The sequence below is a fragment of the Indicator indicator genome, chromosome 23 (assembly GCF_027791375.1).
Source record: "Indicator indicator isolate 239-I01 chromosome 23, UM_Iind_1.1, whole genome shotgun sequence".
Lineage (NCBI taxonomy): Eukaryota > Metazoa > Chordata > Aves > Piciformes > Indicatoridae > Indicator > Indicator indicator.
The window spans coordinates 9,431,961-9,444,531 of record NC_072032.1 but is presented as its reverse complement, the minus strand read 5'-3'; positions in this window follow the sequence as shown (position 1 = coordinate 9,444,531).

The window sequence follows — 12,571 nt, the reverse complement described above, 5'->3', positions numbered from 1 at the left end:
TGTGTTAGATTCTTTTTGCCTTTATATATCAGTCATCACTGAAGGTGGGGAGAAGTGGTATCAGTGAGAACTTTTGATAGAGAAGGCACATTTTGGGGGGAAAAGGAGGTGTTTGGATGCATTCCAACTTTGAACACCCTCCTGAACTGGGCTGCAGTCAGGATAAAGCCCAAAGGGACCTATGGGTGTACTGCCCAGCACCCAGGCAGTGAGCCAAGCCTGGTGTTGCAGAAGCCTCTACCATCCCAAGCCACATAGTTGTGCTTGAGCCCATCAGAGAATCTATTGAAGTAGAATGATGTCTTCTGGGTGTTTCTGGTTTTGACATCTGCCAACCACGTCTCTCTACCTGAGGAAAAGAAATGTCTAAGGTAAGTGCAAGTTTTGCTTATCTGGTCCCATTTTGACTGGAGATAACCCAAATTTTGCTCATTCTTCCCCTTCTGTCAGAACACATATAGGCTCTTCCTAAATATCTAAAGAATTTCTTTCTAGCTCTGAAATTTAAGCAGAAAAAAATGCAGACTTTGTTCCTTTTTATAAACATAATTTTGAAACTTCCTATGTTTGTCAGGAGGAGAAAAGACAGCAGTTTTGGTATTCAGAACTGTTGAGAAATGTTCTGGGTTTAGCTGTTATTCTTTGCATATCCTGAAAAGGACAAGTTGAGTGAAGCCAGATTTGGGAAGTCTTGCAAGAAAAGGGAGAATATTTTACTGACTTCTTTGGAAAGAGTTGGCTTGCAAGAGGAGACAAAGGGGTTAATCCAGGTACCTCCCTTCCCATCTGTAACAATGTTATGAGACTTGCCTGTGACAAATCTGAGACTTCTAGTTTGACCCTTTTCTGAGGGGATTATTAGGGGATATTGGTGTGTAACCATTATTGTATTTGCAAACTTTAAATTATTAGCTAAAGCTCTCTAGTTCCTTGGAGGAGGGGAGCTCCTTCAAGGATATTGATACTGATGTTGGTCAGATTCCAAGTCATACCTTTCCCCTTTACGTGCTGGTGTGAGAAAGAACCCCTAAATTAGCTAGATCCTGGAAGAATGTGTGTGCTCTGTAATGACAGCTTGATGGGGACAGCTGAGTTTGTCAGATGCTTCTTCCTAGCAGAGGTGGAAAGTTTTGAGCATTAGCACATGGGATGTAATTTTCAGCTCTTGTGTGTATCTGAAAGGGAAAGAGGAGGTAAATTTGACTTCAAGACCATTAAATAATGCCCTTTAGTGCTAGTTCTCAAGTGTTCCTTCATGATGCTTTTAAATTTTTATGGAAAAAGAGGATGCATTAATGGTAGCATGATGGAGAGGTGCTCCATTTTCTTGTCGGTCTAGTGCTCAGCATTTTGAAACCCTTAGCAAATACTTTTTTCCGTTCTCAGTCGTATCTTACTGACAAGCACAAAATTGCTAATACTTAATAAGCAATTGCAGTTCCAGGCAAGGTGTTTTTGCAAAGGGTGCTTCTATCTACTTCATGTCTTGCAAGCAAGCAGAGCACAAGATAACTCTGTTCCTCTCATGTGCCACAGCTCAGCATTCCAAACCAGACCATCTTCCAGACTGGAAAGGGGAGAGACAGAATGTGGCAACTGCTGTTAATTATTCAATTAATCCTGCATTTTTTTTTTTTACTCAGTTATGATGTGATGAATTACAAACAGTTCTAAAGATAGGTGCCCTTTCTCTAGGCAGATAATTCCTTATTTTGAATTAGTATTAGCTGAAGAGGAGGAGGATATTACATGACTATTGACACATCTAAATTGAGTTCAGCTGTTCTTCCATAAGCTCAGCTTTAGCATTTAGAACATACAGAATTTAGAGTAAATATTCATTATTTTAATTTCATCCTGAAAGTAACATGCAAAAGCACTGCCTGTTCTCCAAACTGGTACATTCTTCCATAAGCAAACCAACAAAACACATATAGAAAATCTGAATAATGCAAGAGCCTGCTCTGTAATGACTAACAGCCTCTTGCAGTAGGTAAGAATGTAAGAAGAGTTTATACTTTGCCTTTTGCCCAGTTCTTTCAGGGGAGGAAATCAATATATCTGCAGGAATTGCATAGCTTTAATGCCTAGAACTAACTGTTTTTCTCTGAAGTGGCAGCAAACAGCTATTATCAGTTATAAACTGGCTTCCTTTTGGGGTTTTTGGGTTTGTTTTTTTTTGTGATACAGAGTAACCAGATACAGTTGGGGTAGCACAGTGCTTTCTTATGTTCCTGCACAGCTGGGGCACTCAAGCCTTTGACATAAAATCCTATGCTACCTTCCAGGGCACACCCGTGTCTGTCTGCCTTTTGGCTTCTCCATTCCCACTGAAAAAGACAAGAGAAGCTCCAAGTTTGTGAATACTTAATGCTTTTGACATCCATTGCAGCCTTTAAGGGTAAGGATTGTGTTCAGTAGCAAACAGAGGAGGTGAAAAGCCACAGTGAGGTGAGAGCAGCTCCTGCCCAGGACAGCAAAGTGTTTTAATGGTGATGGGTTCTTCAGGGCATCCCTAATACTCACAGAAGATACTAGGCTATTATGCACCATCTGGAGGTCTCTGATCCTGGCCAGGAGCCCTGTTGCACAAGTGGGGAATTAGCGTGGGCTGCATCCAAGTTACTGAACATGGGGGAGTAGGAAGCAGCTGAACAATTGCATAATGAAGGCTGTTTGCTGGTTAGAAGTCCCCAAACCCACCCACAGCAGAGGGGGTTGCAAGTAGATGATCTTTAAGATCCCTTCTACCCTTTCAGAGTTCATGAGGTTCACATCACCAAAGTCAGGGAGAAAAGCTTTGGTGGAAGGATGGGCAGTTTGCCCTGAATGGAGACTTAGCCCACACTGTGAGCTCTTGCTCTGCAGACTCTGGAGCTGTGTGGGGGTGCTTACACCTCCTCCTCCGCCACAAAACATTTGCATCCTTCATAGCTCCACCCATGGTACAAGGTGGACAATCCACAGCTCATGCTGCAGCTCTTGCAGTTCCAGTTGAGTTCCTGTGGTGCTGCCAGTGCATCTGCTCTGATCCCTGCTCTCCTGAGAGGTGATATTTCTTAACCTTGTTCCTGAATCTTAAAATTACATGTTTTTAAGTTTTAATAGAAAGTGCTATGGGCTGAAAACTAGACTTGATTGAAAGTCCCTTCATTTTGTGGCCAAGTTTGTAGCTTCATTTTGATTGGCATTTCATTAGTTATGAGGCTGGATTAGTCATGTCGGTGACATCTGCACTGGCTTGGTGGAGATGTCAATGAATGATGTACAAAGGCAATTAAGGTTTCACATTCCCAGTCCTAATTACTGGCAGTGATTTAGCTCTCATCTGGAGTTTGATGTAGGATGCCAAAAGCATCACAGTACAAGTCATCAACTGTTGATGAGCTGCACTTGTTCAATATGTTCCTTAAACAGAGAACACATTCCTAGGGAGTCTGGCTACTGCTGTCCTCACCCACGGTACTGCTTAACAATTCGATGTGCTTCATAAACCCCCAGAGAGCACGTTTGTATCTGCAGCCTCTGTGTGCTTGTTTGCTTTACCCGTGCAGTATTTCTTGTAAGGGAATGGTACCTTCCATCCCGGCACGGAGTACCAACGTGTCCTTGTGCTGGTGAGCCGTCAGCGCTGCGCTTTGGTTCCTACGCCAGCAGATGGCGCTCCAGGCTCAACGCTGCAGCTCCTCTTCCTCTTCTGCCATCTCCAGAGGGCACCGCCAAGAAACAAAAGAATCAGGTTCTGGGTTTACTCCATTTCGGAAAGGAAATGCAGTTAGAAAAATCTTTTATGACTAACAAATAGCCATTTCTAGACCAGAGGTCCCAACAGTGACACACAATGTTATACAAGTGGCTAGCCAAGTCATCACTGCACAGTGTATCTGCAAACCAAGAATATGAAAATGGAGAGGGGAAAAAAATAGCTATTTTTCTTTGTGCTAAAATGCTGCAATGATAAATTAATGGTGTAGAAACTTGGCACACTTGTGAAATGTAGAGTCTGCCTGCTCTGCAGCTCAGCAGCTCTTTGATACGTTTCTTGTCTTTAATATCTTTAAACAGAAATCTGACAGCATTGATCTGCATTGTTTGCTTCTCTTGTAATGTGAGTGGTGACAACATGTAGTCCTGAAGTCCCTTCTGATGGAAACTCTATTTTCTCCTATGCCTTCATGTGTTAGGTGAGGGTAAAAAACAAACAAACAGACAAAAAAAAAAAAAAAAAAAAAAAAAAAAAAACCCCAAAGGCCAAGCCACCAAAACTAAAAGATAAAAAAAAAAAGAGGGGGGATGCTTACCAGAGCTGAAACCCTTCTATTAACTTTCTGTTGCCTGAACAATAACAAAGAGAGAACCTGTGGGAGAGTTCAATTAAAACTTTGGTAGATGATGTGCTTCTTTCAAGGGCAATTCCAGCTGCAGCTTCTGCTTAACGTCTGCATGCACTATAAATAGCTGCAGAGATTTGGGGAAAGCAGAAAGGTCATGCTAAGATCATGCACCAGGTAAAGGCTGACAGAAGCTCTGAAAGTCTGAGTTCTCATCTTTTACAAAGCAAACAGAGAGGTGACAGCAGGTTGTTAGGTTTTGTTCTGTTTTTGAGGATGGCAGGATTTTTCTGAATTAATGGCAAGCCTGGCATCAGAAAGGGCCTTGCAATTGTTGCTGTTAACCACAGGAGACAGCAGTGCTTGACAGCAGGAGCTGTGTCACACTAAACTAGAAAGGGCTTGAACCAAGCCCACGGACCCTGTAATGTCTCAGGAATCAGTGTGTGCTGCTCTCAGCATGGCCTGTCTTTATCTGAAATAATTTCTTCACTTTAAAGAGTGAGGCATTTCAACAAAACAGCTCTTCTGTAGTTCCCTCTCCTGTTCCTCCTTCCCTATTCAGCCCTGGTGACAGGAGAGATGTTTCCACGACAACAAGCCAGCCTGTTGCCTCAGGTGACAATTTAACTTCAATAAATAATCGCTGCAAATGGCTTCAAACAATTCATTAGGTAATGAAAATGTTATTTTAGTAGGGCTTAGATGCTTTGGAAGTGGCTTACAGGCCAAATTCTGATCAGAATCTGTCTACAATCAAAGCTAGAACTACCATCTGAAGGTCAGGATGGATGTCCCTGTATGAATACTCCTAAAGCCCTCTATGAAAAAAAAGAAACCATCAGGTTCAAAATGTATTCAATCCAAAAGAAGCAATGCAAAAGAAGTTTACTTTCTTTTGACACTAAACTCTGCTCAGAGCACATGCTGACAGGAAATCTGTTCAAGGGGTTTACCAACTTCACCACCAAGTCCCATGGCTAGGATGCCCCTGCCCCAGTGTGAGACACAGATGATGATGATGATGAGCCCAGCAAATGGCTTTGCAATAAATGGATTTTTCAGTCTCTTCTTTACAGAAGGTTTTTTCCTAGAGTTATAAAGGGATGATAGATAAATCTCTCCTAATGCTGCTTCTAGTAGCAGTTCCATTGATCTTCAAGTGTTGTTTAAGAAATGAATCTCCATAGGAGTGTTTCAATCCTACAGCCTGGTGTTTCTCTAGCCCAGGGCAGCTCCTCTGCCTTGCAGCTCAGGGGTCATACAGTCTTTAAGCACAGGTGGATACCCTGAGTATCTGAACATGCCTTATGTCACAGTTCTCATGTGGCATGGGCACTCTGGGATCTGCAGCTGTCCTGGCAGAATTCCTTTTTTTTTTTTTTTTCCCCTTTTTTTCCTTTCTTTCTTTATTTTTGCTTTAATTATGCTATTAAGTTTCTCCAAACAGTGTATCTGTGAGACAAGAGCAAGAAAGACAATGGCTGCCACCTTTCTCTGTCCCACTAAGTCATGTTGCTACTCAGGGGCTGGTTATGGATTATCACTATGGGTGATTACCTTTCTCTGAAAAAAATAGCCTGTGCCTGATGGACTCTGCACCATGCTACTGGATGGTTTCCTCAAGCATCTCCCTTTTGGGGAGGGAGTCTGAAAAAATAGAGTTGTCCCTTTACACTGGGGTTGATCCTGCTCTTGCAGTGTGTCACCACATGGCATGGCTCAGATATTTGGGAATGATGTAACATGCAATAACGTGCACTAAAAGCTGGTGAACTTTCTTTTACAGGAAGTTTTGGAGGCAAAAAATAGTAATTTATGTAAATGAAGTTTTGCAGAAGGCCTTTTGTTTTGTTGTAACTTTGTCAGGTTAAGGATGACATTCAGGTTTGCCACAGGCATGGAAAGAAAAGCTCACCACAGCTGCTGCCCAGGGTCTCCACATCAAGCAGAGAGAGACCTGGCTCTGGTCTGTCTTCTGGACCACGTCTGAGGTAAGAGAGCTGAGGGGAAGATCTGTCTGGAGACTGATGATTAAGGTAAGGAAAAACATTGAATTTCTGAGCTGCACAAATCAGGGAATAGATGCTGCATCACAGCATCTCATGTAGGGCCATCACACTGTCTGTTTCACATGGAGTTTTCATTGTGAGACTTCTTTATTTCCCCTTGGAAACTCTTAAAGATCTTGTTTTGGCTCTCAGGGGGATAAAACCAGTACAGAAACCCTCAGGCTTTCCCTGCAGAAAGATGTCTTTCCTCCATGTCCTGCAGGAGAGCAAAGGAGGTTGGTATTGCCCATACACAAGCACCCAACTTGTGTGTGTTGGGAGGGGTGAAGATTCACTTGGGGTCCCCTTGGCAGGTGGTTGTGTCCTTCCTGCTGACTCCTGGAAGGGCTTTGTGTCTCCTGCATGACACTTGCTGCTTGGTGGCTGTTTTGTTTTGCTTTGTTTTGTTTTTAAATCAGAGGTTTAAACAGTTAAACTCTCCTCTTAATGCATTGGTGGTTGCTAAGAAACCATCTCTCTGGTCCTGTAAATCTTCCTCTTGAAGCACAGTGCATGGGCACGTGAGGGCTTCTGACAGCTCAGGAGCTGGGGAGGTTATAGGGCACTTACCAGCATGCTCAGGAGAAACTGCTGCTGCAGCCTGCAGAGGTTGCTGTTGCTGGCCCAGTGGTGGGAGCCAAGGGGATTTTAGTGGCTTGTGGCTTCTGGCCTCTGGATGTGGCTCAAAGTGGAGGCTGAAAGTGGAACATGGGGTGCCATACGATGAGGTGGAGAGAAAGGCAACACAAGGAGAACAGGTAGGCAGCATGGGGGCAGAGCAGGGGGATAAGGCTGAGGGAAATCTTTCTGTTCCCTGCTTTAGATAGCTTCAGGCTGCAGTTTTCCTTCCTGAGCAAGAACTGCCTCCTTTGCTCCGTTGTAATGAAGAGTGAATCTCAGGAGAGTCTGGGTTTGACAGGACAGATGTCCCTTTGGGATAAACTGTGCAAGGAGAGATTTCTAGCAGCTCCAGAAAGGGATTAGGAGATAGATTTTTAACATAGGACTGGATTTTGGGATGTTCATCAGCAATATTGCAACAGCAGCTCAAAATAGCAAAATGTTTTACAAAGAAGCCTGGCTGAGCCTATTCTGAGTTCACAGAATACATTGGGGAAGGTGGTCCAAAGTAAGTCTTTGCCTGCTAAGGTTGCAGAGAATATTTTTAACATGTTGACAGAGCGCAATTGATGTAGCAACATCTGACTGGGTTTGCAAATCAAGAGCTGTGAGAAACAGTGCAGCTGTTCATCTCAGAGGGGTGTTAGGGGAGGTGTCAGAGGATAACTGACCTGGTGATGTTCTCCTCCCCACCTCTTCCACCACAATTTGAGGTGTGCATAAATTTACTGTGAGCATCATCTCCTACAGAGCTCATAATGGCGGTGTCTCTCCTGTCTGAGGAAAGCCCCTGATTCCTTTTGCATCTTCTCACTAAGGTGAGAAGCAGCATGGTCCAGGCTGTCTAGCAGAGCTTTTGGAGGTGTTCAGGCCTCACTGAGGAGAAATTAAAGGATGAGCCTGTCAGGGCTGGGATGTTGGCACAAACTATTGACAGTGGGGTCTCATTCCAGTGTCCTGCTTGGGCAGTATTTCTTTTACAGGTAGAGCATAGAAGAGCATCATCCTCTTTTTACCCTAATCTGATGCCCTTATTCCAGTTTCAGTTATTTATTATTTATCATTTACAGTGGATTTTTCTCCAGCATCGTTCTTCCTATTGGAGAAGTGATGGGGCTGCCACAGAAGGTGGGTTTCTGGAGCTCTCCAAGCTAAGTAATAAGAATATCCAGAGTCACCATGATAATGAAAATAATTCTTCAGTGGAATTGTTGGTTTGAGGATCTTGGCCTAGGCATTAACTGTCTCCACTTGGCAAAAGGCAGGACAAGCCATTGGCTGCACCTTGCCTGGCTGATCCAGACTTGTGGCAGCTTTTACAGCTGAGGGAAATGAAGGGCCTGCAGTCAGGTGCTTCACATAAAGCATCATGGACCAGATGTAAGTCCTCTAACTGCCTTTTACATGAATCTGACCATTATCCTACTTCAGAAAAGGAAAACAAAATCACTCTGAAGCAAAGCTTTCTGCTGGTGCACTCTGAAAGCAAGCCTTACCAGTATGCATGGCAAAGTGTCCTGGAGAGAATATCCAGACTATTTCATGGCTTCAAAAGCAAAGAAACATGCCCTGTCCCAAGCACCTTATATAATTAGGGCCCAGTTTTTACATCTCACCCACTCCAGTCATCCTGCTGCCTTCTGAGATTCTACCACATCAGCAACATAAGTGAATTCATGCTCTAATTTTAGACTTAATGCAATTTGCTGAGAGGACTGCACATGGAAAAGGATTACTGGTGGGAGTGGGAGGAAATTGGTGATAATAATGTTACTGAAAATTGGACATAGAAGGCAAATAACCCTTATACTTTCTCTCTTATCAGGGATTAATAACCATAACCTTGGAATGCTCCGAAGGACTTCACTCTGCCTGAAAGCAAGATGACTTGCTGCTGCAGACAGAAGCAGGTGGCCCATGCCAAATGTCTCCCCCTCCCAACCATCAAGGGTTAAATTGCTGTATGGAGCTACTAAGTATGCATGTGAAAATTTCAAAAGCATTGAGCATTAGCCATCTGGCTCTTGCTCCTATTGGGATGGCAAGGAAAACTGGAAAGGTAAATAGTGTATTGCTTGATGTGTTGATTTTCAGCTGAGCTCTCTCTCCTCAGTGCCTAGTCATATTTGTCCATCTAAATGAGGGGGATTGACTGTGTTGTCCCAAAAAAAAGGGGAGGGGAAAAAAAGCTCCTGTAAGCTTGGGGAGAGCTGTGCAAAGCAACACACTGCCTAATCTAACAGCTGAGGCAAATCTCTTCTGGTCTGCATCCAGAAAAAGGATTTAGCTTTTCAGTGTCTAATGCGTGTGCTGAGGGCCAGGCAGCTTCCCACAGCCTGGGGCTCATGCAGTGCAAGGCAGGCAGGGGTAGCTGCCTTGCACTGAGATGCAGAAATAGAGCCCAAGATCTGGGGCAAGCATTATGATGATCAAGGAGGGTCAGGCTGGGAAGTGAATGCTTTCCTGGCTTCAAATGTGTATCCTACGTCAGATTTTTTTTTTATTTCTTTTTTCTTTTTCTAATATTCTCTTGGGGTAGAGACAGAAAGAGAACAGCGAGGGGAAAGAGGGATTCCCCCTCTTGTTTGTCACCTGGGCCAATGCCTGTCTCATTTGGGAAGCCAGGCCTGGACACATCCCAGGCGTGCCCTCACGGTCTGCTGCACTGGAAGTCCTCCAATCTGGCCAGTGATGAGACTAATGCCTTTTTTTTACCCTGTGAGTGTGTGTGTCCCTTCATGTTGTGCATGCCTCTTATTCCATCTGTAGGAGACCTGCAACTCAACTCTCCTACAGCGGATCTGGGGATGTGATCAGATGAGAAGGCCAGTTCCAGCTCTGCTGTAACTGTCTGTGCACACTCTTCATCGCACTCAGCCCCAGGTCAGTCCCTTTCACAGCACTGTGTTTACTTCTCTGCCTGCCACAATGCTTTTGGCTCATATAGTAGCTTGTCCTGGGAGTCCCAATCCCTGTGACTTTCTGCCTTCTAAAAGGAGCTAAACAACACTTTCATGTCTGGCTCAAAAATAAGCTATGCCTTGAAGTCATCTCTTTATGCCTTTTTGGTTGTAGTTTTATTGAAAAAGCTGGTATTAACATATTTATAGTTTTATTCAACAACAGTTAGCTAACTTGTGCAACACAAGGAATGCAGCCATGAACAACAGCTTTCAAAACAATCAGATTTACCAACTTTACCATCACTTACTCTACACCACTGAAAGCTCAAACTAAAAAAGAAAATAAAAAAAAAGAGAGAAAAAGAAAGTTGGAAACGTTCACAATGATGATGTTAACTTTCCATACATTCAAGAAACCAGGAAACCGCTCTGTAGTAGTGATGTCAAAGACAGGATGGAGTATTGGTCTTTAAAAAGGTTTCTATCTATTTCCTCTAGGACCACTTCATGGTATTTTGGTTGGGTATTTAATTAGTTTTATAAAGCTCCAAAGATATCTTTCTTTCATTTTAACATGTTCTTTTTTTTTTGGTACCCAAAGCTGTAACAGAGTAAGGTACTTCAGATGAAAAACAAACCAAAAATAAATGGTTGCGTTAAGATCTGCTTTATAATAAGTTATCTATAGAATCTTACTTGAGAATGGTAAAAGCTAAATCTATGTTTTACAGTACTTCTAGGTGTAATTGCCAATATGAGCTGATTTTTTTTTTTCTAAGTTTTTTTTAAGTTTTTGAGCTGCAAAGATTAATGGAGGAGGCCAAAACTCAAAGAAATTGCCTGACACCCTTGAAGCAGTAGTTTGGCATTAACAAGTGTTCTATACAATTTACCACATTCTTAAACCTTTTTACAAGGAACAAAAGAGAAAGGAATTAAAAAAAAAATGAAAAAGCAATTTAGTTAAATGTCCTTAGAATAAATATGTACAGGTACTGTCCATGCCTGCTGCAGCACACAGTATTTTATAAATAGACATTCCTTGTTGCCTTGGAAAGGAACCCACAGGTTTCATACCCTATGAGTTTGGTGTGGCTGGAACCTGATGCACATGCGTTTGTGCTTCTACACACAAAATACACAGCATTGAGCTAGAAAACTTCAAAACAGAGAGATTTCAGGTGTTGTGTTGTCATAGAAAAGCTGTAGACTTGGGGTTTTTTTAGTTCTTGTAAGCAGATTTTCACCCACGCTTTCGCCCAAACCGAAATATAAAAGCATGCAGCTCCCTTTGTCAGTACATTCTCCACTTACCAAAAATCAGTGCATAATGGCTTAAAGAGATTGGGTTTGTCTCTGAGGAGTTTCAATATGGGCACATTAACAGGTCATCAGGGTTGTGCTCTTTTACTCATGGTTTGAGGAGAAATCCTTTGGGCTATTCATTTTTTGCCAAAGCTTTTAGAGATGCAGCAGAACTTTCTTTTCCTGGATTAAGAGGTCTCCCTGCCCACTGCATCATTCCTGTGTAATTCCTGCATGCAATAGACTCAGTGCATGTGCTTCCCTTTCCACTGCCATCACTCATAATTTTAAAACAGAGACAGGTCTAACAGTAGTTATGTGGAAGAAGGTTTTGTTCGGAGTTTTTGATTTATTTTTTTTTTCTGTTTCTCCAGGAACAGTTTTGTCTGCCAGCAGTGGACTCATTTAGAAGCATTACAATTCACTGAGCAGTGCTGCACCTCATGGTGCATCTCTCCTCTCTCAGTTAGAGACCCCATGGCACTGCCTGGGTCCCCCAGAGGCCAGGATTGAAATAACCATGCTGCAACCAACAAACCAGGCACCTTCTGCAGTGGCTAGCAGTGATGTAACTTTCTTCCCACTGAAGTCGACCACTGCCTTCAAGGACAGCACTTTTAGCCAAGACTTCCAGAACTACACCCTGCAAAGGGTTGGACAGGTTTGTGTGTTAACTGCCAGGCTCTGTCTGACCAGCCAGTCCCCCTGGAGGGGCAGTAACAAGGGTTGCTTTTATAGCTCTCCACAGGATGAAGGTGTTAGGTGATGTTTCAAACAGAGCAAAGAGGTCTGTGGAGAATAAACTTCTTAAAAGAGGCTGAGTAACTGCACCGGTATGCCACTTAGTTGGGAAGCTGAACGCAACCTAAGGGAATAAATAAAGGATAAGAGCGTGTTGGAAAGAAGGAATAGGGTGGGTGAGACAGAGCAATTTTTCACCAGCAGGGATTCTGCTTCCAGTGATAATTATCATGAGGCCCCTCCAGTGTGCCACATGCTTAATCAGGATGTGGCTATTCATCCACTCAGGCCTGGCTAGGTGAAAGACCTGAAAAAGTTACTGAAAAAAACCTAATGAAGAGATTGAAGCAAAAAGCTCTAACAATGTGGTAAATGAAGTGGACTGCAAAAGCAGGCAGGGCACCAAAACAGCATGGTCCTGTCAACCACTGAGACCCTCCCTCAGGAGCACTCCCCAGGTGAATAAATACCCCTCTTTGTTTAAAGGAACCGATACAGACCACAGTGCTGGATTTGCAGTCGTGCCTTTTACTCATACAGTTGCAGTGATGGAAAATAGTTGGCTCGCCACCAGTAATGATACAGGCTGAGGGATGAAAGGATGCAACCTACAAATCCC